General features: G+C 42.7%; 1 pseudogene; it reads left to right on the forward strand.

The window, feature by feature from the left end:
• Window positions 1-26,893, forward strand: part of LOC121847900 — a 581,625-nt pseudogene that overhangs the window by 530,976 nt on the left and 23,756 nt on the right.

Here is a 26,893-nt window from a genome sequence, read left to right on the forward strand (position 1 = left end):
CTTAGAATATGTGGACAGCTACAAATACCTAGCTGTCTGGTTAGACTGTAAACTCTCCTTCCAGACTCATATCAAACATCTCCAATCCAAAGTTAAATCTAGAATTGGCTTCCTATTTCGCAACAAAGCATCCTTCACTCATGCTGCCAAACATACCCTCGTAAAACTAACCATCTTACCGATCCTCAACTTCGGCGATGTCATTTACAAAATAGCCTCCAACACCCTACTCAACAAATTGGATGCAGTCTATCACAGTGCGATCTTGTTTTGTCACCAAAGCCCCATGTACTACCCACCACTGCGACCTGTACGCTCTCGTTGGCTGGCCCTTGCTTCATACTCGTCGCCAAACCCACTGGCTCCAGGTCATCTACAAGACCCTGCTAGGTAAAGTCCCGCCTTATCTCTGATCGCTGGTCACCATAGCTGCACCCACCCGTAGCACGCGTTCCAGCAGGTATATCTCACTTGTCACCCCCAAAGCCAATTCCTTCTTTGGCTGCCTCTCCTTCCAGTTCTCTGCTGCCAATGACTGGAATGAACGACAAAAATCTCTGAAACTGTAAACACTTGTCTCCCTCACTAACTTTAAGCACCAGCTGTCAGAGCAGCTCACAGATCACTAGACCATCTATAAATAGCCCAAACAACTCCCTCTTCCTCTACTGTATTTATTTATTTATTTTGCTCCTTTGCACCCCAGTATTTCTACTTTGCAAAACCTTTCTTCTTTCAAATCTACCATTCCAGTGTTTTAATTGCGATATTGTACTTACTTCGTCACCATGGCCTATTTATTGCCTTTACCTCCCTTATCTCAAATCATTTGCTTACATTGTATATACACTTCATTTTCAACTGTATTATTGACTGTATGTTTGTTTTACTCCCTGTGTAACTCTGTGTTGTTATATGTGTCGAACTGCTTTGTCTTATCTTGGCCACGTCGCAATTGTAAATGAGAACTTGTATTTAACTTGCCTACCTGGTTAAATAAAGGTGAAATCAAAATAAATAAATAAAAATCTCTTTCTCTCTGGTTGCATCTCTCTGGTTGCACATCTTTCTCTTTGGTCGCATCTCTCTCTCTCTGGTCGCATCTCTCTCTCTCTGGTTGCATCTCTCTGGTCGCACATCTTTCTCTTTGGTCGCATCTCTCTCTCTCTGGTCGCATCTCTCTCTCTCTGGTCGCATCTCTCTGGTCGCATCTCTTTCTCTCTGGTTGCATCTCTCTCTCGTCGCATCTCTTGCTCTCTGGTCACCTCTCAACTCTGGTTGCATCTCTCTCTCTGGTCACATCTCTCTCTGGTCACATCTCTCTCTGGTCACATCTCTCTTTCTCTGTGGTTTTTCCTCTTTCTCTCTGGTCATCTATGTCTCTCTGTGGTCAACTCTCTCTCTCTCTCTGTGGTCTCTCTCTCTCTCTCTCTCTCTCTGTCTCTCTCTGTGTGGTCTCTCTCTCTGTGTGGTCTCTCTCTCTGTAATCACCTCTCTATTTATGGTCATCTCTCTCACTGGTCAACTCTCTCTGTCTTGCCTCGTTTACGCCTCGTTGTCCTTAAACCATTTTGCCACAACTTTGGAAGTATGCTTGGGGTCATTATCCATTTGGAAGACCCATTTGCGACCAAGCTTTAACTTCCTGACTGATGTCTTGTTATGTTGTTTCAATATATCCATATAATTTTCATTCTTTATGAAGCCATCTATTTTGTGAAGTGCACCTGTCCCTCCTGCAGCAAAGCACCTCCACAACATGATGCTGCCAACCCCGTGCTTCACGGTTGGGATGGTGTTCTTCGGCTTGCAAGCACCCCCCTTTTCCTCCAAACATAACGATGGTCATTATGGCAGTTCTACAGTTCTATTTTTGTTTCATCAGACCAGAGGACATTTCTCCAAAAAGTACAATCTTTGTCCCCATGTGCAATTGCACACCGTAGTCTGGCTTTTTATGGCAGTTTTGGAGCAGTGGCTTCTTCCTGCTGAGTGGCCTGATGAACGTGGTATCTTCAGGCGTTTGGAAATTGCTCCCAAGGATGAACCAGACTTGTGGAGGTCTACAATTTGGTTTTTATACTTGGGTACTACTGTTTGTACAGATGAAAGTGGTACCTTCATGCATTTGGAAATTGATCGCATGAATGAACCAGTCTAAAAAACAATTCTGAGGTCTTGGCTGATTGGCTTGGCTTTTGATTTTCCCATGACATCACGCAAAGAGGCACTGAATTTGAAGGGAAGCCTTGAAATACATCCACAGGTACACCTCAAATTGACTCAAACAATGTCAGTTAGCCTATCAGAAGCTTCTAAAGCCATGACATCATTTTATGAAATTTTCCAAGCTGTTTAAAGGCACAGTCACCTTAGTGTATGTAAACTTCTGACCCACTGGAATTGCAATACAGTAAATTATAAGTGAAAGAATCTGTCTGTAAACAATTGTTGGGAATGACTTGTGTCATGCGCAAAGTAGATGTCCTAACCGACTTGCCAAAATTGTAGTTTGTTAACAAGAAATTTGTGGAGTGGTTGAAAAACAAGTTTTAATGACTCCAACCTAAGTGTATGTAAACTTCTGACTTCAACTCTATATACACACTGACACACACCTGGTTAGGATGTTGAATAGCGTTACAGCAAGAATGGGAATGGGTTTAGAGCTCTCGGGTAATGACCTAACATTATTTAGGAGAATTTAATAAGTGGATTCCGTATCTAATATGCCTGTAAATAATGAGATAAGGGACTGTCATGTGTGTCTGTTACTGTGTGTCTGTGCATGTCTGTGTTTGAATATTCCATTTAATATGCCAGTAAATAATGGTCTAACCCTGACTGCTAGGGCAGATAGAACTAAACTAATTAAGTGTATATTTTTAAGTGCACTCCCTAGTCTCACAGAGTGGCTACAAGGTTGATCACTACTTGACCTCCTTCTCATAAGAAGGAGAGCTGGCTATCAGATGGAATAAGTTGTTTAGATAAGAGTTAGAGGGTGGCGGGGGGTAGAGAGAGAAAGAGGAATAGAGAGAGTAGGAGGTAGAGAGAGTGAGATGGGGGATAGAGACAGAGTAGGAGGTAGAGAGATAGATGCGGATAGAGACAGAGTAGGAGGTAGTGAGAGAGAGGGGGATAGAGACAGAGTAAGGAGGTAGACACAGTGAGAGTTAGGGGGATAGAGACAGAGTAGGAGGTAGAGAGATAGATGGGGATAGAGACAGAGTAAGAGGTAGACACAGTGAGAGAAAGGGGGAGGTAGTGAGAGAGAGGGGGATAGAGACAGAGTAGGAGGTAGAGAGAGTGAGAGAGAGGGGGATAGAGACAGAGTAGGAGGTAGAGAGAGTGAGAGAGAGGGGGATAGAGACAGAGTAGGAGGTAGAGAGAGTGAGAGATTTTGAAGTTGGAATTTTATTTTAGCTGAATTTTAAATTTGAATTTTGAATGTTACAGATTCAGGTTCCCAGTTGGGAACCAACGTTAACTGGGACGTGGCGCATGGAACGCAAAAATATTCTTAGAAATATTTAACCTCCACACATTAACAAGTCCAATAGCTCAAATGAAAGATAAACACCTTGTTCATCTAGCCAGCAAGTCAGATTTCTAAAATGTTTTACGGCGAAAACATAGCACATATTTATGTCAAACCACCACCAAAGACACAGCTAATTTGAATTAGCCACGTTGAACAAAATATGCAATCAACAACCGCAGGATTAAAAGAAAAATAATTCACTAACCTTTTGAAAATCTTCATCAGATGACAGTAATAGGACATGTTACTGAAGAGATAGGAACTGTTCCCAGATCTGTAGCTGGTTGGGAAGGGTGGGGGCGATGACGTCAAAGTTGTCCCAACTTTTCTGTTGCCAAGAGAGAGTTTTGGAAAATGGCTGCCCTGAGAGTTCTGCTTTACATAGAGACATAATCTGAACGGTTTTAGAAGCTTTAGAGAGTTTTCTATTCAATAATATTTATTATATGCATATATTAGCAATTTTTGACAGATTTTTCTTCTGTTTACTATGGGCACGCAATTCCTCCAAAGGGGGCAGTAGTCAGCCCTATCCTTAACAGGATTTATTAGGATCCCCATTAGCTAACGCCACGGCTTAGAGAGAGGGAGAGAAAGGATGCATGAATGCATGCTCATACACACTCTCTCCCAGTGAATGTTATTAGGATCCCTATTAGCTGATGCCATGGCTTCCTGAGAGAGAGAGAGAGAGAGAGAGAGAGAGAGAGAGCGAGAGAGAGAGAGAGAGAGAGAGAGAGAGAGAGAGAGAGAGAGAGAGAGAGAGAGAGAGAAAACCAAAAACGTAACCAACAAGAATGGGTCTCAGCTCCTGCAGCTCTGTCGCACACTGGGTATGTACATAGTCAATCGTAGGCTTTGAGGGGACTCGTATGGTAGGTGCACCTATAGCTCATCTCTTGGCAGTAGTACTGTAGACTACTTCATCACTGACCTCAACCCAGAGTTCTTCAGAGCGTTCACAGTCAGCCAACTGACACCCCTATCAGATCACAGCAAAATAATAGTCTACTTGAACAGAGCAATACTCAATTGTGAGGCATCAAAGCCAAAGGAACTGAGTAATATTAAGAAATGCTATAGATGGAAGAATGTAGTTTGTAAATCTACCAAAAAACAATTAGGCAACAACAAATTAAATTCCTTTCAGACAACTTCCTGAACAAAACGTTCCACTGTAATAGTGAAGGTGTAAACTTGGCAGTAGAACATATTAACAGTATATTTGACCTCTCAGCTTCCCTATCAAATCGAAAAAATCTTAAATAGAAGACCAAAGAAAACAAGCAACAATGACAAATGTTTTGATGAAGAATGCTGAAATCTAAGAAGGAAATTGAGAAACCTGTCCAACCAAAAACCTAGAGACCAGGAAAACCTGAGTCTACGCCTTCACTATGGTGAATCACTAAAGCAATACACAAATACACTAAGGAAAAAGAAGGAACAGCAGATCAGATATCAGCTCAATGTAATTGAAGAGTCCATAGACTCTAACCACTTCTGGGAAAATTGGAAAACACTAAACAAACAACAACACAAAGAATTATCTATCCAAAATGGAGATGTATGGGTAAACCACTTCTCCAATATTTTTGGCTCTATGACAAAAAACAAACAGCAAAAACATAAACATGATCAAATACAAATCTTAGAATCAACTATTAAAGACTACCAGAACCCACTGGATTCTCCAATTACTTTGAATGAACTACAGAATAAAATAAAAACCCTACAACCCAAAAAGGCCAATGGTGTTTATGGTATCCTCAATGAAATGATCAAATATACAGACAACAAATTCCAATTGGCTATACTTAAACTTTTTATTAACATCATCCTTAGCTCTGGCATCTTCCCCAACATTTGGAACCAAGGACTGATCTCCCCAATCCACAAAAGTGGAGACAAATTTGACCCCAATAATTACCATGGGATTTGGGTCAACAGCAACCTGGGAAAGTCCTCAGCATTATCATTAACAGCAGACTCGTACAGTTCCTCAGTGAAAACAATGTACTGAGCAAAAGTCAAATTGTCTTTTTACCAAAATATCGTATGACAGACCACGTATTCCCCCTGCACACCCTAATTGACAAACAAACAAACCAAAACAAAGGCAACGTCTTCTCATGCTTTGTTTATTTAAAAATAGCCTTTGACTTAATTTGTCATGAGGGTCTGCTATACAAATTGATAGAAAGTGGTGTTAGGGGAAAAACATACAACATTATAAAATCCATGTACACAACAAGTGTGTAGTTAAAATAGGCAAAAAACACACACATTTCTTCCCACAGGGCTGTGTGGTGGGACAGGGATGCAGCTTACGCTCTACCCTCTTAAACAAAAATATCAACAAATTGGTGAGGGCACTAGAAAAGTCTGTAGCACCCGGCCTCTTCCTACTAGAATCTGAAGTCAAATGTCTACTGTTTGCTGATGATCTGGTGCTTTTGTCACCAACCAAGGAGGGCCTACAGCAGCACCTAGATCTTCTGCACAGATTCTGCCAGACCTGTGCCCTGACAGTAAATCTCAGTAAGACCAAAATAATGGTGTTCCAAAAAGGTCCAGTCGCCAGGACCATAAATACAAATTCCATCTAGACACCGTTGCCCGAGAGCACACAGAAACTATACATACCTTGGCCTAAACATCAGTGCCACAGGTAACTTCCACAAAGCTGTGAACAATCTGAGAGACAAGGCAAGAAGGACATTCTATGCCATCAAAATGAACATAAAATTTGACACACCAATTAGGATCTGGCAAAAAATACTTGAATTAGTAAAATAACCCATTGCCCTTTATGTTTGTGACCAATCACGAACCAAGAATTCACAAAATGGGACAAACACCAAGTTGAGACTCTGCATGCAGAATTGTGCAAAAATACCCTCTATGTACAACGTAGAACACCAAATAATGCATGCAGAGCGGAATTAGGCCAATACCCGCTAATTATCTAAATTAATGTCTACAACCACCTAAAAGGATGCGATTCCCAAACCTTCCTTAACAAAGCCATCACCTACAGAGAGATGAACCTGGAGAAGAGTCCCCTAAGCAAGCTGGTCCTGGGGCTCTGTTCACAAACGCACCCCACAGGGCCCCAGGACTGCAAGACAATTAGACCCAAGCAAATAATGAGAAAACAAAAAGATAATTACTTGACACATTGGAAATAATTAATAAAAAAATTGAGCAAACTAGAATGCTATTTGGCCCTAAACAGGGAGTACACAGTGGCAGAATACCTGACCACTGTGACTGACCCAAACTTAAGGAAAGCTTTGACTATGTACAGACTCAGTGAGCAAAGCGTGGCTTTTGAGAAAGGCCGCCGTAGGCAGACCTGGCTTTCAAGAGAAGACAGGCTATGTGCACACTGCCCACAAAATGAGGTGGAAACTGAGCTGCACTTCCTAACCTCCTGCCCAATGTATGACCATATTAGCGACACATAGTTCCCTCAGATAACACAGATCCACAAAGAATTTGAAAACAAACCCGATATTGATGAACTCCCATATCTACTGGGTGAAATACCACAGTGTGCCATCACAGCAGCAAGATGTGTGACCTGTTGCCAGAAGAAAAGGTTAACCAGTGAAGATCAAACACCACTGTAAATACAACCTATATTTATGCTTATTTGTTTTCCCTTTTGTACTTTAACCATTTGTGCATCGTTACAACACTGTATATATACTGTACATATGACATTTGTAATGTCTTTATTATTTTGGAACTTCTGTTTGTGTAATGTTTACTGTTCATGTTTAATGTATATTTCACTTTTGTATATTATCTACTTCACTTGCTTTAGCAATGTTAACACATGTTTCCCATGCCAATCAAGCCCCTTCAATTTAATTGAATTGAATTGTGAGAGAGAGAAGTGGAGTGTGTCTCCATTACCTTCTCTCTGTAGTCACACCTACTGCTAGAAAAATGATGGGATTCTTTCCTCTCCTCCCTTATCCCTCACTTTTTCACCTTACCTTTTCTTGCGTATCACTTCATCTATTTTTCAGACAGGAAATCATTATAAGTCAGGGAAGACAATTTCCTCCTTCTATGATCTCTACTTTGTGAAGTGTGTGTGTGTGTGTGTGTGTGTGTGTGTGTGTGTGTGAGAGCGTAAATGTAGATGTGTCTTTGTGTGTGTTTGTGTGTGTGTGAGAGAGAGCGTAAATGTAGATGTGTCTGTGTGTGTGTGTGTGTGTGTGTGTGTGTGTGTGTGTGAGAGAGCGTAAATGTAGATGTGTCTGTGTGTGTGTGTGTGTGTGTGTGTGTGTGTGTGTGTGTGTGTGAGAGCGTAAATGTAGATGTGTCTGTGTGTGTGTGTGAGAGAGTGTAAATGTAGATGTGTCTGTGCGTGTGTGTGAGAGAGCGTAAATGTAGATGTGTCTGTGTGTGTGTGTGTGTGTGTGTGTGTGAGAGCGTAAATGTAGATGTGTCTGTGTGTGTGTGTGTGTGTGTGTGTGTGTGTGTGTGTGTGTGTGTGTGAGAGAGAGCGTAAATGTAGATGTGTCTGTGTGTGTGTGTGTGTGTGTGTGTGTGTGTGTGTGTGTGTGTGTGAGAGAGTGTAAATGTAGATGTGTCTGTGTGTGTGTGTGAGAGAGCGTAAATGTAGATGTGTCTGTGTGTGTGTGTGTGTGTGTGTGTGTGTGTGTGTGTGTGTGTGTGAGAGAGCGTAAATGTAGATGTGTCTGTGTGTGTGTGTGTGTGTGTGTGAGAGAGAGCGTAAATGTAAATGTGTCTGTGTGTGTGTGTGTGTGTGTGTGTGTGTGTGTGTGTGTGTGTGTGTGTGTGTGTGTGTGTGTGTGTGTGTGTGTGTGTGTGTGTGTGAGAGAGCGTAAATGTAGATGTGTCTGTGTGTGTGTGTGTGTGTGTGTGTGTGTGTGTGTGTGTGTGAGAGAGTGTAAATGTAGATGTGTCTGTGTGTGTGTGTGAGAGAGCGTAAATGTAGATGTGTCTGTGTGTGTGTGTGTGTGTGTGTGTGTGTGTGTGTGTGTGTGTGAGAGAGCGTAAATGTAGATGTGTCTGTGTGTGTGTGTGTGTGTGTGTGTGAGAGAGAGCGTAAATGTAAATGTGTCTGTGTGTGTGTGTGTGTGTGTGTGTGTGTGTGTGTGTGTGTGTGTGTGTGTGTGTGTGTGTGTGTGTGTGTGTGTGAGAGAGAGAGAGTGTAAATGTAGATGTGTCTGTGCTACTAAAAGACTTCTCTGGAATGAGGTGCTAATCTGGCTAAAGTCATTATTTTTGTTATTCTTATTTTTGAAATAGCAGGAATTGAAGCTGACCTTGGTGTGTCACTGACCCTCCTCGTCTACTGAGCCACAAGTGATCTCTGCCTAGCACTAACTGAGCATGCAAGGTTTCCAGGAAACAGAGTTGCCGGCTTCCTGAATAAAAACTATTCTGGTATTCACGTGTCTTTCCTAATTTTTTATTGGAATTTAATTGGAATCCACAGAAATCTCAGACCAATTCTCAGCCCATTTATTTATAGTGTCCATTTGCTTTGGTATTGCGCGTTTTGAGTATGTGTTACTGTGTGTATGTGTGTGTTGCTTCGTGTGTGTATTTCTTTGTACAATCCTACGTTTCCCTACTCTCTCCTTACATTAATGATACTTCTGGATCATATATTTCAATAAGACAAGACGTACTGTATATCTTTATAATGAGTTGAGGGAAAATGTAAGAATGTCCAGGTTTGTCTTTGGCAGAATCCGCTATCTCACGATGCCTGAGAAGAATGGATTTCTCCTAGTTTAGTATTGACCGAAAATGTAATTGTGTTTGCCTGGGTATATGTCTGTTCACTTGTTTGAGTGTGCGTGTCCATGTGTTACCTTACCTATGGTATGTGTATGTGAGTAATACTATCACAGATACATGTGTTTTTATTTCCCATTCCTTATTGGAATTGTGTTAGAAAGATGTAGTCCGAGTAAATTTGTCTCGGTTTGTTTGCTTGTGGGTGTATTTGCCTTAGTTTCTATGTGTGTGGGTCCGTGTGTGTGTGTGTGTGTGTTAAAGAGTGAATGCAGGCATGCATGTGTGTGTTTGTTTGTATTTGTGTTGCTTTGCTTCTCTGAGCCCAGTGTGGCAGGCCAAGTTGATCTTATCTGTAGTTCTCTCTCTCTCCGTACAGTTGGTGTGTACAGTACAACCTACAATAGCTTCACCTCAGGGCACAAAGAGATTAAAGCAATTATCACCCTGGATCAAATCAACTACTACAGTTAACATAAATAATAAAAACCATACATCATCCACTCCTGGTTATCTGTAGCCTAGCATTGTCTTAGGATAGATACCCACACATGTATACTGACTATAACAAACATTAGGAACACCTTCCTAATATTGGTGTTGTCGTCCCCCCCCTTAGCCCCAGAACAGCCTCAATTAATTGAGGCATGGACTACAAGGTGTCGAAAGCATTCCACAAGGATGCAAGGCCCATGTTGACTCTAATGCTTCCCACAGCTATAGCTTTGTGAACTGTGGTGGCGCAGTGATATAAGCAGCGCACTCTGGCTCTGAGCCTCGTGAGTTCACGCACAGTGATGGACAATCGATTAAGTGTTTTTTTGGTGAGCGGTGAGGAAGGCAATTGAGATCAATGCTATTCAGGGAAAACAACATTAAGGCTAAGTACATAAGAGAGTGTGCAGTCAAAGGCTGACTTTGTCTTTCACCTCCTCTTTCATCCCTTTTTTATCCCCCTCTCATCCTTCACTCATTAGTGATGGCGTGAGTGTGTTGAGAACAAAGCCAAGACACTCCTAATCGATCACAGAGCAGCACTCCACTTCTCCATCTGCCCAGAAATTGACAGGTTGAGGATTGATTGGAAAGGACAGGCCTTGTGTGTGTGTGTGTGTGTGTGTGTGTGTGTGTGTGTGTGTGTGTGTGTGTGTGTGTGTGTGTGTGTGTGTGTGTGTGTGTGTGTGTGTGTGTGTGTGTGTGTGTGTGTGTGTGTGTGTGTGTGTGTGTGTGTGTGTGTGCGTACATATGTGTTTGTTTCCAAACACACTGTAACTATTCAAACTGTGCTACGAAGAAACAAAAAGGGCCATGTTCCAAAATGAGAGGTCTGTGTTTCACTATGAACATGTAGGGACACAGTGGATCACGCAGCGACATCCTCTGATCAGTGGTGGAAAAACAACGCTCAGACATCATTTCCAAACAAATCATTTTTGTTTAGTGAGTCCTCCAGATGAGAAGCAGTAGGGATGACCAGGGATGTTCTCTTGATAAGTGTGTGAATTGAACCTTTTACCTGTCCTGTTATTTTCTTTCAGGAATGTAGTGAAGTAAAAGTTGTCAAAAATATAAATAGCAAAGTACAGATACTCCCAAAAACTACTTAAATAGTACTTTTCACTTTTGAATTATTTTTACTTAAGTACTTTACGCCACTGGGACCCTGTTCTTAGCTTCTCAGGTCTCTCTCTCTCTCTCTCTCTCTCTCTCTCTCTCTCTCTCTCTCTCTCTCTCTCTCAGTTTGTAACTCAATTCAGAATTGACCCAAACCCTGCTTCATTCATTATGAATTGTCCTAGTTTTATTTGAGAGGAATCTGTGTGCCTGTGCGTGCGTGGGCTTGTTTATGTTACTTGCGTGCGTGTGTGTAGTCTGTTCATTATCGTCATCATGTCATCTGTGGATTCAGCTGTGGTACAGCTTTCTATTATCCATACTGTCACCCAGAATAAACCACAGGACTGATCATACATTCTCACTCCTTTACATTCAAAGGGCTTTATTGGCACGGGAAACATATGTTAACATTGTAAAGCAAGTGAAATAGATAATAAACAAAAGTGAAACAAATAATAAAAAATGAACAGTAAACATTACACTCACAAAAGTTCCAAAAGAATAAAGACATTTCAAATGTGACAATATGTCTATGTATAGTGTTGTAATGATGTGCACATAGTTAAAGTACAAAAGGGAAGGTAAATAATCATATATATTTCTCTCTCTCCCTATCTCTTCCTCTCTCTCTCATGTCGATAAGCATTTGGCTGCTTAACTGACATTGTGTTAATATCTTCTGTGTCTCCATAGCTCTGATAGCGATCGGTCAGTACAGCAGTACCATAGAGACAGTGGATGCAGGCTGGTGTAAAGAGATCACTGACCAGGGAGTGCTACACAGACCGCTAAGAGCAGCAAGTCACTACACTACCTATCAGCTTGCAGTCCTTGAAAAAGCCAAATGCCTTAAAAGGTCCTTCATCTTCATCAATGAGGATTTCTCAGATGCAGTCTGTCAAAGAAGAAAGGAACTAATACTAGCTATGAAGGCTGCAAGAGAACGAGGTGACATAGCATATCATGTTTGGACATATAAATACTGCAAATCTACCAAATAAAGGTCTGTTAATTGCTCACTTGAATATATACAGTTTAAGGAACAAAATTCATGAAATATGCTGTCTTAGTGCAGTCAAACAATATTCATGCATTGGCAATGTCAAAGAGTCTCTTGGACTCTTCTTTTGAGGCGGCTGAGATCTCTATACATGGATAACAATTTGTTCAGGAGGTACAGAAATAGATATGGGGGTACAGTAGAGTTGCAGTTTACATCCAGAATCATATTCCAGCAACACAACGTAAGGACTTAATGTTGAATGGATTAGAGGGGGTACAGTAGAGTTGGGGCTACAGTAGAGTTGTGCATTGACCACATTGGAAACCTATACTAGTTGGTTGCTGCTATTGGCCACCTAATGCTGATGTGAAATATCTTGAAGTAATTTGTGAAATGTTTGTATCAATCACATTTACTAACATGGCTGAACATTGTTCCAAAGCTGTATCAATGGCAATAGGTTGCAGTGATCATAACTTTGTTGCACTCACTAGGAAAACTAAAATACCAAAAGGCTGGCCCTAAAATAATCTACCGAAGGTCCTACAGAGGGTTCAATCAGGACTCATTTGTGGATGAGATTAAGAATGTGCAATGGTTAGAAGTGTGCAGTAAGGATGATCCTGAAATGTCACTAGGTTTGATATGAAATTATTTCTGAGTATAGGTGATAAGCACGCCCCTTTAAGAAAATACACGGTGAGGTCAAATGGTGCCCCATGGATTGATGATGAGCTCAGAAATGTAATGATTCAACGTTATGATGCCAAAAAAAAGTAGCAGACAAATCTGGCACTCTGTTTGATAAGCAAAGTTCTTTTAAATGCAGAAATCTTGTGACCAAGCAAAACAAAGGAAAGAAGAACGGATTCTATCAGCACAACATTTATGAAGTAAAGGGTGATGGGAAAAAGCTGTGGAGAATGTTGAACACTATAACGGGTAGGATTTCAAACATGTCTGCCTCTTTTGTTGAATCAGAGGGTGTATTTATTACAAAACCACATGACATCGCAAACTACTTTAATTCATATTTTACAGGCAAAGTGGACAAGTTGAGGAATGCTATGATTCCAACTGATGGCTCCATATCATATACCCTTACAAAATATTGTATTATGAAGGAGAGGCAATCATGTTCGAATTTCACCAAGTTGAAAGGGATAAGGTGGAAAGGATGGTTGTTGTCTCTTTCGGATGGCAAGTCACCTGGTACAGGTGACGGCAAATTGCTAAGATTTACAGCTAATCAAATATCTCCCCCAATCTCTCATATTTTTAATTAATGCTTGATGTATGGGGTGTGCCCAGAAGTCTGGAAAAGGTTATTTTACTACCTAAGGATAAAAAAATCTGCATTCACTGGTCCTAACAGTTGCAAGGGTTGCCTTCCAGAGAGACATCAGAGATTGTAAAGTTCTTTGTTTCAAGGAAACATGGCTCACTCGGCATACGTTATCAGAGTCGGTACAACCACCTGGTTTCTTCATGCATTGCGCCGACAGACACAAACATCTCTCTGGTAAGAAGAAGGGCGGGGGTGTATGCCTTGCGATTAATGAGACGTTGTGTGATCATAACATCATACAGGAACTGAAGTCCTTTTGTTCACCTGACCTAGAGTTCCTTACAATCAAATGCTGACCGCATTATCTACCAAGAGAATTATCTTAGATTATAATCACAGTCATGTATATCCCCCCCCAAGCAGACACATCAACGACAATTAAAGAACTTCATTGGTCTCTACGTAAACTGGAAACCACATATCCTGAGGCTGTATTCATTGTAGCTGGGGATTTTAACAAGGCTAATCGGAAAACAAGGCACCCTAAATTTTATCAGTATATCGAATGCACGACCCGGGCTGGCAAAACCCTGGATCATTATTATTCTAACTTCCTCGACGCATACAAAGCCCTCCCCCGCCCTCCTTTCTGGAAAATCTGACCACGACTCCATTGTTTTGCTCCCAGCCAAAAGACAGAAACCACTGATTTTAATCATGGCACGGCGACCAGAAACGTGACCGAATACAAACAGTGTAGCTATTCCCTCCGCAAGACAATCAAACAAGCTAAGTGTCAGTATAGAGACAAAGTGGAGTTGCCATTCAATGGCTCAGACACGAGAGGTATGTGGCAGGGTCTACAGTCAATCACGGACTACAAAAAGAAAACCAGCCCCGTCACGGACCACGATGTCTTGCTCCCAGACAACTAAACAACTTCTTTGCTCGCTTTGAGGACAATACAGTGCCACTGATACGGCCCGCTACAAAAACCTGATACGGCCTGCTACGAAAACCTCAGACTCAACGTCAACAAAACAAAGGAGATGATTGTGGACTTCAGGAAACAGCAGAGGGAGCACCCCCCTATCCACATCGATGGGACAGTAGTGGAGAGGGTAGTAAGTTTTAAGTTCCTTGGCGTACACACCACGGACAGACTGAATTGGTCCACCCACACAGACAGCGTTGTGAAGATGGCGCAGTAGCGCCTCTTCAACCTCAGGAGGCTGAAGAAATTTGGCTTGTCACCAAAAGCACTCACAAACTTCTACAGATGCACAATCGGGAGCATCCTGTCGGGCTGTATCACCACCTGGTATGGCAACTGCTCCGCCCACAACCGTAAGGCTCTCCAGAGGGTAGTGAGGTCTGCACAACGCATCACCGAGGGCAAACTACCTGCCCTCCAGGACACCTCTACCACCCGATGTCACAGAAAGGCCATAAAGATCATCAAGGACAACAACCACCGAGCCACTGCCTGTTCACCCCGCTATCATCCAGTAGGCGAGGTCAGTACAGGTGCATCAAAGCAGGGCCCGAGAGACTGAAAAACAGCTTCTATCTCAAGGCCATCAGACTGTTAAACAGCCACCACTAACATTGAGTGGCTGTTGCCAACATACTGACTCAATTCCAGCCACTTTAATAATGGAAATTGATGGAAATTGATGTAAAAATGTATCACTAGCCACTTTAAACAATGCCACTTAATATGATGTTTACATACCCTATATTACTCATCTCAAATGTCTATGTATGTACTGTACTTTATATCATCTACTGCATCTTGCCATCTTTATATAATACATGTATCACTAGCCACTTTAAACTATGCCACTTTATGTTTATATACCCTAAATTACTCATCTCATATGTATATACTGTACTCTTATACCATCTACTGCATCTTGCCTATGCCGTTCTGTACCATCACTCATTCATAAATCTGTATGTACATATTCTTTATCCCTTTACACTTGTGTGTATATGGTAGTAGTTGTGGAATTGTTAGGTTAGATTACTCGTTGGTTATTACTGCATTGTCGGAACTAGAAGCACAAGCATTTCGCTACACTCGCATTAACATCTGCTAACCATGTGTATGTGACAAATAAAATTGGATTTGATTTGAAGATATAAAAACGCTTCAAATGGCTCAAAACAGGGCTGCTAGATTAGCTCTTCATGACTCTAACAGTATGACTATTATCCAAATGCATCCGAATCTCTCATTGGCTTCACTTTTAAAACAAATTACTATCCAGTCTTCTGATTTTGTCACGTCCTGACCTTAGTTCCTTTGTTATGTTTCTTGTTTAGGTGGGTCAGGGCGTGATTTGGGGTGGGCATTCTATGTGTTCTAGTTTTGGTTTTCTATGTGTTTGGCCTGGTATGTTTCTCAATCAGAGGCAGCTGTCAATCGTTGTCTCTGATTGAGAACCATATTTAGGTAGCCTGTTTTTCCCACATGTTTTGTGTGTAGTTGTTTTCTGTTTTGTGTGTTTGCACCTTACAGGACTGTTTCGTTCACTCTCTTTGTTGTTTTGTTATTCAGTGTTCAGTTGATTTATTAAATATTAACATGGACACAAACCACGCTGTGCATTGGTCCGATCTTGACTACTCTTCCTCAGATGACGAGGAGAACCGTTACAGATTTTCTTTAGGAATGTTATATTTTTAAAAAAAACACAGTATTTTTCCATCCAGTTAGTATATACTAGCAACACACATAATCACCAAACCAGACAGGCAAATTCAGGGCAGCTAAGACAACCCAAGCCAAGGACAAATTTCCTTAAATCTACACTTTTATATAGAGGCATAGCTGAATGGAACACTTTACCAGTCCATATTTCTCAGGCAAAAAAGTAAATCTACCTTCAAGAAAAAAATAAAGGAACATCTAGTGCGATAGACAATACGACTGGACAGCAAATAGAAAGCATCAACTGAATGTTAATTAATTAATAAATCCTCTTAAAGATCGGGTCTTTTTTTTCAACGTTTTGTTAAAAATCGCACAAAATTTCAACATCCTGCTACTCATGCCAGGAATATAGTACATGCATATGATTAGTATGTGTGGATAGAAAACACTCTGAAGTTTCTAAAACTAGTTAAATCGTGTCTGTGACTATAACAGAACGTGTGGAGCAGGCAAAAGCCCAAGGAAAACTGTTCACCAAAAAAAAAAAAAATATCCTTCCGCCAGTTGCCTGTATTGTCTATGGCAAGGGAAAATAGATAGCGACCAGTTTACAATGCCTACAGCTTCCACACGATGTCGCCAGTACTGTCAATTGGTTTGAAGTTAATCCTTGGTGAGATGAGAAATAGGCACTTCCTGTTATCGAGTACACAGCAGGAAGTTTTGAGAGAGAGAAAATGGACCATCATTTCAAGAATTGCTGCTATTGAATACAGATCGCCCCGTGATCAATTTGATCGATTATTAACGTTTACTAATACCTAAAGTTGGTTTACAAAAGTAGTTTGAAGTGTTTTGTCAAAGTTTGTCAAAAAAATCTGACATGTTGGCTAGATTCACAACGAGTGTAGCTTTAATTGAGTACCCTGCATGTGTGTTTTAATGAAAGTTTGAGTTCTAGCAAGTACTATTAGCATTTGGCGTTGCGCATTTCCATTTCCTGTTGGCTATGTGAGACGCAGACGTCTCACCTTGCCCTAAGAGGTTTTAAATGTGTTTTCTGTCAGATATTTTAATATCTGTATTGTCTACTCGTTGAATGTTTGTGAAGTCTTGATTGTGGCTGTTTGTAATGTCTTGTTAATTGGTGACACCTACAGGTAACTGCCAAAATAATGGAAACAGGAGTAAATTAGGGATACAAAGTATATTGAAAGCAGGTGCTTCCACACAGGTGTGGTTCCTGAGTTAATTACGCAATTAAAACATCCCATCATGCTTAGGGTAGTGTATACAAATGCTGGGCAGGCCATTATTTTGGCTACCATGGCTATGCCCCTATAGGATGACAATGCCCCCATCCACATGGTATGAATCGTCACTGAATGGTTGATGAGCGTGAAAACTATGTAATGGCTATGGCTATCTCAGTCACCAGATCTCATTCCAATTGAACACTTATGGGATATCCTGGGGCGGAGCCTGAGATAGAGTCTTCCATCAACAAAACACCAATTTAAAGAATATCTCATGGAAGAATGGTGTCACTTCCCTCCAATACTTCCAGACATTTGTATAATATACGCCAAGTCATTGGAAGCTGTTCTGGCAGCTTGTGGTTGCCGAATGCCATATTAAGACACTATGTTGGGGTTTCTGTTATTTTGGCAGTTACCTGTGTGTGTGTGTGTGTGTGTGTGTGTGTGTGTGTGTGTGTGTGTGTGTGTGTGTGTGTGTGTGTGTGTGTGTGTGTGTGTGTGTGTGTGTGTGTGTGTGTGTGTGTGTGTGTGTGTGTGTGTGTAAAGGATGGAAAGAGTAGTGTGCCAGCTCTTCCCAAAATACTGTCACACACACATGTGATGTGAGGCCATCAATGTCCAGGTCAGAGGATGACCAATTAAAAAGTGTCCAGGGGAGAGCGTGTGATGTCCATAATCCACTGCCCCCTGTGCCCAATGTGTGCTGGTGTATGAGGATGGAAGAGGACATGATTGTAATGTCCCTTTGATATAATAATAAAGTGTAAATCCTATATTAGCGCTAAGAGATTTACATTGAGTGTACAAAACATTAGGAACACCTGTTATTTCCAAGACATGCAATGACCAGGTGAAAGCTATGATCTCTTATTGACATCACTTATTGACATCACTTAATTTAGTGTATATGAAGGAGAGGAAAAGGGTTAAATAAGGATTTTTAACTTGTTATGGCTGCAATCAGCATACCACCCTGCATACCACTGCTGGCTTTCTTCTGAATCTAAGCAGGGTTGGTCCTGGTCAGTTCCTGGATGGGAGACCAGATGCTGCTGGAAGTGGTGTTGGAGGGCCAGTAGGAGGCACTCTTTCCTCTGGTCTAAAAAATATCCCAATGCCCCAGGGCAGTGATTGGGGACACTGCCCTGTGTAGGGTGCCGTCTTTCGGATGGGATGTTAAATGGGTGTCCTGACTCTCTGAGGTCATTACAGATTCCATGGCACTTATCGTAAGAGTAGGGGTGTTAACCCCGGTGTCCTGGCTAAATTCCCAATCTGGCCCTCAAACCATCACGGTCACCTAATAATCCCCAGTTTACAATTGGCTCATTCAACCCCCTCCTCTCCCCCTGTAACTATTCCCCAGGTCGTTGCTGCAAATGAGAATGTGTTCTCAGTCAACTTACCTGGTAAAATAACAGATAAATAAAATAAATAAATAAAAATCCTGTTAATGGGATAATTGTCATCAACAACTGCTGAATTGCATAGTGCCACATTCAATGATTATTACCAAACATATTTATATTCATGAAATCACAAGTGCAATATAGGAAAACACCGCTTAGCCTTTTGTTAATCCACCTGTCGCGAAAGCAATTCAAGCGTTTGTGTAAGTTTATTGATCACTCGACAAAACATTATGTACACTTAGCATCAAGTAGCTTGTTCACGAAAATCAGAAAAGCAATCAAATTAATAATTGACCTTTGATGATCTTCAGATGTTTTCACTCACGAGACTCCCAGTTACACAATAAATGTTCCTTTTGTTCCATAAAGATGATTTTTATATCCAAAATACCTCCGTTTGTTTGGCGCATTATGTTCAGAAATCCACAGAAAAGAGCGGTCACGACAACGCAGACAAGTTCCAAATAGTTTCCGTAATGTCCACAGAAACATGTTAAACGTTTTTTATAATCAATCCTCAAGTTGTTTTTAAAATATATAATCGATAATATATCAACCGCAAATGTCTTTAACTGTAGGAGAGGCAATGGCAGCCCAAACTGTTGCGCAAGCAAAACTCATGCGAACACCAGACACGATGGTTATCTTTCTGGATCATTTTTCAAAATGATAGCTTGAAACTATGTCTAAAGACTGTTGACAACTTGAGGAAGCGATAGTAAAAGGAATCTGGTTGATATCCCTTTAAATGGAGCAACGGGAGGCTATGGAACATGGAGTTTTAAAAATAGAAGCCACTTCCTGGTTTGATTTTCCTCAGGGTTTCGCCTGCAATATCAGTACTCACAGACAATATTTTGACAGTTTTGGAAACTTTAGAGTGTTTTCTATCCAATACTAATCATAATATGCATATATTAGCAACTGAGACTGAGGAGCTGGCCCTTTACTCTGGGCACCTATTCATCCAAGCTACTCAATACTGCCCCTGCAGCCATAAGAAGATAACAAACCAATTAGGCACATTTGGGCAGTCTTGATACAATATTTTGAACAGATATGCCATGGTTCATTGGATCAGTCTAAAACTTGGCACATACACTGCTAGCATCTAGTGGCCTTTCTCTTGCATTTCAAAGATGGGACAAAAACAAAACAAAAAACACGTTTATTTCTTTGTATCATCTTTAACCAGATCTAATGTGTTATATTCTCCTACACTGATTTCACATTTCCACAAACTTCAAAGTGTTTCCTTTTAAATGGTATCCAGAAAATGCCTATCCTTGCTTCAGGTCCTTAGCTACACTGAGTTTAAAGAACATTAAGAACACCTTCATAATATTGAGTTGCCCCCCCACCACCCCTTTTGCCCTCAAAACAGCCTCAATTCAACGGGGCAAGGACTAAACAATGTGTCGAAATCGTTCCACAGTGATGCTGGCCCTTGTTAACTCCAATGCTTCCCACAGTTGTGTCAATTTGGCTGGATGTCCATTGGGTGGTGGACCATTCATGATACACACAAGAAACTGTTGAGTGTGAGAAACCCAGCAACGTTGCAGTTTTTGACACAAAGCTGTGCGCCTGGCACCTACTACCATACCCTGTTCAAAGGCACTTAAATATTGTGTCTTGCCCATTCACTCTTTGAATGGCACACATCCATAGTTCATGTCTCAATTGTCTCAAGGCTTATTAAAAAATGTGCATAATATAGAACTAGGGATGTAAGGGCATACATACATCTATGTGTAATAAAGATGAATATGTATATAATACATGTATAGAGGACTATGACGGGACCTGAGGGAGCGCTCACTGATGAAGTGGTCCATGTTAACATCATTATATAGAACAGGGTCTAAATGGATCATATTTATCTCTGTGTAATTATGGGTAAGTACATTACAGCACATGTGATCAATTTGTCTCTATGATCATTTAGCTGAACCCTCTCCTCCTGTTAACTTACAATCAATATCTATAGCCACGCACACACACACACACACACACACACACACACAACACACACACACACACACACACACACACACACACACACACACACACACACAAAGTATTGCAACGTTTACTGTAATAACTACATTAAACAATAAGGTAACTGTATCTCAATGACCATATTCCAGAGGGAAGTGTAATTGATACTTATTTTTCTGGTCTGTAGGAAATATATATAAATATATTTATTTGGAGTGCGTATGCTAGGAGTGAGGACTCTGGAGTTAATTCCACTAAGTGGAGCAGTAATTTGCGGTATCAGAAATGTATTAGTGATTCAATGGGCCGTGAACAGTAGAAGCCCAGACGAAGATGCTTTCTTGGAGAGGTAGAGACGTGTTTGGTCTCCAAGGTCATAGAGTGCAAGGCCATACAGGAAGAAGACTCTCTAGGTTTTGAAGTTGTTCTTAGTCTCAGTGCCCTGAAAGCATGTTTAGCATTGCAGATGAAGCCAGTAGATTGTGCAGTTTGTAGAGGCGTGGGGATTAGGCTAGTCAAGCCCTGGGCTGTAATTGTGCCTAACGTCAGTTTGTTTGGTGAGTCTGTGGAGTGGAGAGCTACTGATGATCAAGTCACATACTGAGAGATAGAGGAAGAGCAATCAACTGTATATGAACTATAAACAGGAGATAGATATTGGTTTTATGTTGATTTATTCCCCATGTAGCCCCCTAGGGCAGGTGTGGCCATGCCCTCCATTCACCCTGCCCTTCCTACTCCCTTATCCCTCTACCCATGTTCCCATCATCTCCGCAATGGGGCCTCCTTGATCCCTCTCTCATTCTTTTCACCAACTCCTCCTCATTCCCCCCTATCTCTAAGACTAGATATCCATGTATAAACTCCTCCTCATTCCCCTCTATCTCTAAGACTAGATATCCATGTATAAACTCCTCCTCATTTTCCTCTATCTCTAAGACTAGATATCCATGTATAAACTCCTCCTCATTCCCCTCTATCTCTAAGACTAGATATCATGTATAAACTCCTCCTCATTCCCCTCTATCTCTAAGACTAGATATCCATGTATAAAGTCCTCCTCATTCCCCTCTATCTCTAAGACTAGATATCCATGTATAAAGTCCTCCTCATTCCCCTCTATCTCTAAGACTAGATATCCATGTATAAAGTCCTCCTCATTCCCCTCTATCTCTAAGACTAGATATCCATGTATATAAACTCCTCCTCATTCCCCTATATCTCTAAGACTAGATATCCATGTATAAAGTCCTCTATAGCAGTGTAAGGTCAGCGGTGAGAGCTTTAGTGACCTCATCATGGTAAACACATGATCTCTGGGCTGCTTAGTCAGGGGGGGAGCAGTGCCATATTTTTATATTCAGATATTTTATTTTATATACTGTATATTCTAAATATATGACTCTGGGGCCAGGGATGCTTATATAGTCTCTCTGCCATGACGACTCAGTTCAATTTCTTATGACATTACCTCAGTTGAGCACGGGCTCTCAGAGGGCTGTTCACTCAGTGTGATAATCTTAAATTGTACTGTACTGTATTCGTTCTGGACCAAGTGTAAATATAGCAGTCTCTTGAGAGCCAATGTCTCATCTGGAGTAGTTTATTAGAGTCTCTTCATTGTGTAGGTTGGAGGCCTTCTGCTCACTAGGCTTGTAGTCTGGTGTCAGGCTGCTGTAGTCTGGTGTCAGGCTGCTGTAGTCAAAATCAAATCAAATTTTATTTGTCACATGCGCTGAATACAAAAGGTGTAAACCTTACAGTGAAATGCTTAATTACAAGCCCTTAACCAACAATGCCGCTTTAAGAAAATCCCTAAAAAAAGCAAGAGATAAGAATAACAAATAATTAAAGAGCAGCAGTAAATAACAGTAGCAGGGCTACATACAGGGGTTACCGGTACAGAGTCAATGTGGAGGCTATATACAGGGGGTACTGGTACAGAGTCAATGTGGAGGCTATATACAGGGGGTACCGGTACAGAGTCGGGGGGTGGAGTCTGGTGTCAGGCTGCTGTAGTCTGGTGTCAGGCTGCTGTAGTCTGGTGTCAGGCTGCTGTAGTCTGGTGTCAAGCAGCTGTAGTCTGGTGTCAGGCTGCTGAAGTCTGGGGTCATGCTCCATTTCAAATGGCACCCTATTCCCTAAATAGAGCACTACTTTAGACCAAGGCCCATAGGGCTCTAGTATAACAGCAGTGCACTATATACGAAATAGTGTGCCATTTCAAATGCAGACGCTGTTTCTCTTACACAAATACACACTCATGTGACAACCTTGACATGCGAAAGACTTGGCAGCCCTGGTCTCATGTGGATTTGTTTGGAAGTGTCAGAATGGAACACTTCCAGCGTCTCACAATGTGGACCAGTCCTAGAACCCCTCCTCCCCCTCAGCCTCTCACAATGTGGACCAGTCCTAAAACCCCTCCTCCCACTCAGCCTCTCACGACGTGGACCAGTCCTAGAACCCCTCCACCCCCCCAGCCTCTCACGATGTGGACCAGTCCTATTATCCCACCCAGATAACCACAACCGGACGTGATTGGGAGTCCCATAAGGCGGCGCACAATTGGCTCAGCATCATCCGGGTTTGGCCGGCACAGGCCGTCATTGTAAATAAGAATTTGTTCTTAACTGACTTCCCTAGATAAATAAAGGTTGAATAAAAAAAACAGTTTCTTCTCACAATATGGACCAGTCCTAGAACCCCTCCACCCCCTGTAGCCTCCCACAATGTGGACCAGTTCTAGAACCCCTCCACCCCCTGTAGCCTCCCACAATGTGGACCAGTCCTAGAACCTCTCCACCCCCCTCAGCCTCCTAGAACCCCTCCACAACCCCTGTGGACCAGTCCTAGAACCCCCACCCCCTCAGCCTACCCAATCCTAGTACCCCTCCACCCCCTCAGCCTCTCACAATGTGGACCAGTCCTAGAACCCCACCCCCTCCACAACCCCTCAGCCACTCACCTATTTGGACAAGTCCTGGAACCCCCCTCCACCCCCTGCCTATCACAATCAGCCTAAACCCCTCACAATGTGGACCAATCCTAGTACCCCTCCACCCCCTCAGCCGTTCACAATGTGGACCAGTCCTAGTAACTCTCCCCCTCACCCCCAATGTGGACCAGTCAGCCTATCACAATGTGGACCAGTCCTAGCACCCCAAGTCCACCCCCACCCCCTCAGCCTATCACAATGTGAACCAGCCCTTGAAACCCCTCAGCCATTCACAATGTGGACCAGTCCTAGTACCCCTCCACCCCCCCTCAGCCTATCACAATGTGAACCAGCCCTTGAAACCCCTCAGCCTATCACAATGTGGACCAGTCCTAGTACCCCTCCACCCCCTCTGCCTATCACAATGTGAACCAGCCCTTTAAACCCCTCAGCCGTTCACAATGTGGACCAGTCCTAGTACCCCTCCACCCCCCCTCTGCCTATCACAATGTGGACCAGTCCTAGTACCCCTCCACCCCCCTGTCACAATCTGCCTGTCACAATGTGGACCAGTCCTAGTACCCCTCCACCCCCTCTGCCTATCACAATGCCAGCCCTAAACCCCTCAGCCTATCACAATGTGGACCAGTCCTAGTACCCCTCCACCCCCTCAGCCTACCACAATGTGGACCAGTCCTAGTACCCCTCCACCCCCTCAGCCTACCACAATGTGGACCAGTCCTAGTACCCCTCCACCCCCTCAGCCTACCACAATGTGGACCAGTCCTAGTACCCCCCACCCCCTCAGCCTACTCAATGTGGACCAGTCCTAGTACCAAGCCTCTCACAATGTGAACCAGCCCTTTAAACCCCTCAGCCTTTCACAATGTGAACCAGCCCTTTAAACCCCGTAGCCTCTCACAATTTGGACCAGCCCTTTAAACCCCGTAGCCTCTCACAATTTGGACCAGTCCAAGATCCCCTCCACTTCCTTCAGCCTTTCCCAATGTAGACCAGTCCTAGATCTCCTCCACTTCCTTCAGCCTTTCACAATGTAGACCAGTCCTAGATCCCCTCCACTTCCTTCAGCCTTTCAAAATGTGGACCAGTCCTAGATCCCCTCCACTCCCTGTAGCCTCTTACAATGTAGACCAGTCCTAGATCCCCTCCAGCCCCCGTAGCCTCTCACAATGTGGACCAGTCCTTGAACCCCCTCAGCCTTTCACAATGTGGACCAGTCCTAGAACCCCTCCACCCCACGTAGCCTCTCACAATTTGGACCAGTCCTAGAACCCCTTCTCCCCCTTAGCCTTTCAGAATGTGGACCAGTCCTATAACCCCTCCACCCCCTGTAGCCTCTCACAATTTGGACCAGTCCTAGAACCCTTCCTTAGCCTCTCACAATGTGGACCAGTCCCAGAACCCCTCACCCCTGTTGCCTCTCACAATGTGGGCCAGTCCTAGAACCACTCCACCCACCGTAGCCTCTCACAATGTGGACCAGTTCTAGATCCCCTCCAACTCCCTCAGACTTTTACAATGTGGGCCAGTCTTAGAATCCAATCACCCCCCTCAGCCTCTCACAATGTGGACTAGTCCAGAACCCCTCCATCCCCCGTAGCCTTTCACAATGTGGCCCAGTCCAAGAACCCCCCACGTATCCTCTCACAGTGTGGCCCAGTCCTAGAACCCCTCTACCCCCTCGTAGCCTCTCACAATGTGGACCAGTCCTAGAACCCCTCCAACCCCATAGCCTCTCACAGTGTGGACCAGTCCTAGAACCACTCCACCCCTCTGTAGCCTCTCACAGTGTGGACCAGTCCTTGATCCCAGAATGTATACAATTCACTTTTAACTGGGACCATATGGTGCTGGTGGTGTGAAGGATCAATTTCGACCATTACACTTTATATAAACACACTTCCTCACTGGATGGATTTTATAGTCTGGGAGCTGGTGAGATGGATCAGCTCTGCTATGATCTGGGTTTAGTTTGGGGGAAAATAAATTAACATTCTAGCTTGTTTTCACTCAAAGTTGATTCAAATTGTGACCTAGATTTATATAGGCCTTTGTGAAAATGTAACATACTCTGTGTGAATGGGTCTGTGTCTGTTTGTCTGTCCTTCTATGTGTCTCCGGTTGTGTCTTGTCTGGTGCGTGTATGTTTGATTGTGTACTTCAAAATGGATGTGTTGAATTACTGTCCCTCAGTGGAATTTGTGCTATTTGCTGTTAACACAGTTTAGAATGGGGCACTGAGATCAAACCCCCCTAGGGTCTGGGGAATGGCGAGCTCCGCCTGCCACCACTCATTACCCCGCTGCCCTAAGGGCCAAAGCACAACGGCCTGACAGGGAGAGAAAGAATGCTATTGATCCAGACTCAACCACAATAATCAAATCAATTCATTTTGTCCTCTTTTAGCTCTGTCTGCCTGCCAGGCTTTGATGTAGGGAGCTGAAAGACCCGTGGAGAAGTCTCTTCCTTTTATCTTCACAGAAACTGATCCAATTTAGCCACAAGTAGCCCATATGTCAGAGCATGCTCCTCAGAACAGCAGGCTCTTCACATGGCCTCTCAGTCCTCACTGGAATGGCATCTCTCTCTCTGTCTCAACACTATTTACAGTGCCTTGTGAAAGTATTCGGTCCCCTTGAACTTTGCGACCTTTTGCCACATTTCAGGCTTCAAACATAAAGATATAAAACTGTATTTTTTTGTGAAGAATCAACAACAAGTGGGACACAATCATGAAGTGGAACGACATTTATTGGATATTTCAAACTTTTTTAACAAATCAAAAACTGAAAAATTGGGCGTGCAAAATGATTCAGCCCTTTACTTTCAGTGCAGCAAACTCTCTCCAGAAGTTCAGTGAGGATCTCTGAATGATCCAATGTTGACCTAAATGACTAATGATGATAAATATAATCCACCTGTGTGTAATCAAGTCTCCGTATAAATGCACCTGCACTGTGATAGTCTCAGAGGTCCGTTAAAAGCGCAGAGAGCATCATGAAGAACAAGGAACACACCAGGCAGGTCCGAGATACTGTTGTGAAGAAGTTTAAAGCCGGATTTGGATACAAAAAGATTTCCCAAGCTTTAAACATCCCAAGGAGCACTGTGCAAGCGATAATATTGAAATGGAAGGAGTATCAGACCAAATCTACCAAGACCTGGCCGTCCCTCTAAACTTTCAGCTCATACAAGGAGAAGACTGATCAGAGATGCAGCCAAGAGGCCCATGATCACTCTGGATGAACTGCAGAGATCTACAGCTGAGGTGGGAGACTCTGTCCATAGGACAACAATCAGTTGTATATTGCACAAATCTGGCCTTTATGGAAGAGTGGCAAGAAGAAAGCCATTTCTTAAAGAT

Source organism: Oncorhynchus tshawytscha, linkage group LG12 (assembly GCF_018296145.1).
Source record: "Oncorhynchus tshawytscha isolate Ot180627B linkage group LG12, Otsh_v2.0, whole genome shotgun sequence".
In the NCBI taxonomy this organism is placed as follows: domain Eukaryota; kingdom Metazoa; phylum Chordata; class Actinopteri; order Salmoniformes; family Salmonidae; genus Oncorhynchus; species Oncorhynchus tshawytscha.